We start from the raw sequence: 3,426 nt of genomic DNA on the forward strand, positions 1-3,426 counted from the left end.
AATAGTCCCCAAACAGCACATGATGCAAAGAAAAAAAGACGTGCAATGAGGTAGCTGTGTGACTAAGCTAAGCGACCCAAGTGGCCGACACAAACACCTGGCCCATCTAGGAGTGGCACTGCAGTTTTCTAGCGAGAGGATGAGTGCTTCCATCCTCATGTGAATCTGAACCACTAGCCATGAACATAGGCCAGGGCCTCAGCCGTTCCTTGCCACTCCGTGTCGTAAATGGCATATTGGCAAGTTTACGCTTCTCATCAGATGCTTTTAATTTTGATTTTTGGGTCATTTTACTGAACTTTTGTAGTATACTTGACGACACCGAGGTAGAGCAGTGGCCTACTGTACCGTACTGCTATATATATACTGGTGGTCACAGCAACATTCTGCACTGTCCCCTCCTACTATATACTGCGCACAACTAAAATGCAGCACAGGTATGGATGCATAGTATACTTGACGACACAGAGGTAGAGCAGTGGACTACTGTACCGTACTGCTATATATATACTGGTGGTCACAGCAACATTCTGCACTGTCCCCTCCTATTATATACTGCGCACAACTAAAATGCAGCACAGGTATGGATGCATAGTATACTTGAGGACACAGAGGTAAAGCAGTGGACTACTGTACCGTACTGCTATATATATACTGGTGGTCACAGCAACATTCTGCACTGTCCCCTCCTACTATATACTGCGCACAACTAAAATGCAGCACAGGTATGGAATCTGGATGCATAGTATACTTGACGACACAGAGGTAGAGCAGTGGACTACTGTACCGTACTGCTATATATATACTGGTGGTCACAGCAACATTCTGCACTGTCCCCTACTACTATATACTGTGCACAACTAAAATGCAGCACAGGTATGGATGCATAGTATACTTGAGGACACAGAGGTAGAGCAGTGGACTACTGTACCGTACTGCTATATATATACTGGTGGTCACAGCAACATTCTGCATCTGCACTGTCCTCCTACTATATATACTACAATGCAGCACAGACATGGAGCATTTTTCAGGCAGAGAACATAGATATTTTCAGCACACTGAGCACAGATATCTGCAAGCACACTGAGCACAGATATTTGCAGCACACTGAGCACAGATATTTGCAGCACACTGAACACAGAAACTGAGAGAACGCAGCCACGTCCTCTCGCTATCATCTCGAAAGCACGAGTGAAAATGGCGGCGACGCTCGGCTCCTTATATAGAATACGAATCTTGCGAGAATCCGACAGCCGGATGATGATGCTCGGGCGCGCTCGGGTTAACCGAGCAAGGCGGGAAGATTCGAGTCTGCCTCGGAACCGAGTAAAATGGGTGAAGTTCGGGGGGGTTCGGATCCCGCGGAACCGAACCTGCTCATCACTACTATATATATATATATATATATACAGTATATATATATTGCTTGTGTTAGTATGTACGTACTTACGTACGTACGTAGCAATCTCTTCAACTGATGAACCGATTTTGATGGAATATTCACTGAAATGTTCCTTGAGATCCTCCGAGTATCACATAGGTTATAAATTATCGTATAGACCACTATCTTGTCAATTAGCTAATTAGCAAACAAAATAAAATAAATAAAAAATGTGAAACATCTTGGGGCCAAAAAGTAGAACGTGATTAGGCTGCATATTAGAAACTGAGAAGATCAATTAGCCACAGATGAGCATCCCGATTTAAGGAGAGAGAATTGACTGCATAGGAAAGGAAAGAGTTAAACATCCTGTGAGGGGTGGACCTAGCTGTGAGGAAAGCACAGCCTTTGGAAAAAGGGGAGGGTTAATATATATAGGGAATGCTAGGCCAATTTGCTCTCTCTTGTTGCTGAATTGCTTTCCCGCCCTCCCGCCCGGTTGGTAGAGGTTCTGGCACGGAGTGCCTTGGCGTTGAATTGTTGGCTGTTTTTTCGTTGGCTATTTATTTGGCGGAAAAGAACGGCAGGTTGTAGTTTGTATTGTTAGCTGTAGTGATTTACAGTTTGGTGTGGTTTAGGTGCACTCACCTCCATCGACTTTTAGGGCCGCTCGACCACCCTTCCGGGGGCAGCGGCAGGCACCCATCAGGGTGGGTAGTCACTGTGGGGGTTGAGTTGGGCACCTATTACCGATTTGATAGTTTGTATTTAAATTAGGATAGTTTTGAATTTTAACATTTTAAGGTTAGTCAGTTCAATAAAGCCGTTCTTTTTTCTGCCACCATATGCCGGCTGTTTCGGCATGCTAACCAAAATTTTCAATTACAGGTTTGCCTATGGTTAGGGTATAATAAATAGCTAGCAATTTTTCTGCCAAATTCAAGTCTCCGTGTCATTATTTCTGGGTATTAGAGGTAATGAATGCTTTACTTTGAAGGAAGAGGTCCACCGAGTATCATTAGGATGTTTAAGGGATAGTATGGTAAGCCTACACATATACATACACACCCAAGCCACAGAAACACACATACATGCAGTACATACAGTCAGGGGTGTATCTAGTGGTCCGAGCACCCCTGGCAAAGTAAGGGGCTGGCGCCCCCCACTACACACATTTGAAATAAGGTGTGAGTATTGGAAATGGGGCATGGTCTTGTGGGGGAAGGGTGTGGACACAATAGTACTTCCAATTCAAATTATGCCACACAGTAGTGTCCCTCATTCACATTACACTGCACAGTAGTGTCTCGCTTTCACGTTACACCGTCCCTCCCCCTAACCCTAACCCATCTTTCCCACAGCTTAACCTTAACCTGCCCCCCCCCCAAAGAGCCTCTTCAGTGGTGCCTAACCCTAACCCACCCTTCCTAATTTCCCTCCCTGCAGCCTAACCCTAACCCTCCCACCCTCGCAGCTAACCCTAACCCTCCCACGTGGCTTGCCAGTGGAGACTTTGGCACCAACTCGATCCGGATTTTGGCATTCTGCATCGCTATCTATGTTGGGATGCCAGCATCAGCATTCCGAGCAGTTTCGGGATGCTGGCGTCAGCTTTCTGACCGCTGGGATGCCAAACACCGACATCTTGACTGCATCCCGAATGAAATGCTAATGAGCTGCAGTGAGATAAGCCTCAAATGGACCCAGCCATTAACCAAACACCATTAGTTGTATGGTAGAAAAAACATCAGGGTGCTATCTCTTCCAAGATAAAATGATCAATTATACAATTAACTGATATACATTTCCTAGAACTTGGCCTTGAAATAGGTAAGATATGTATTTTATTTATTACACCCAACAAGTTAAAGTCTTCACTTACTTACTACTTACTTACATCTAACATGCATGAAAATCGTGTAGATTTCCAGGTACTACAGTCCCTGCTCCCAAACACTGACACTTTTTTTATTATCTTCAACAACAAATAGATCTATAGCACTGTGCTATATAACAATTGCTGTGTACCTGGCGAGAGTCTG

The sequence above is a fragment of the Pseudophryne corroboree genome, chromosome 4 (genome assembly GCF_028390025.1).
Source record: "Pseudophryne corroboree isolate aPseCor3 chromosome 4, aPseCor3.hap2, whole genome shotgun sequence".
Classification (NCBI taxonomy): Eukaryota; Metazoa; Chordata; class Amphibia; order Anura; family Myobatrachidae; genus Pseudophryne; species Pseudophryne corroboree.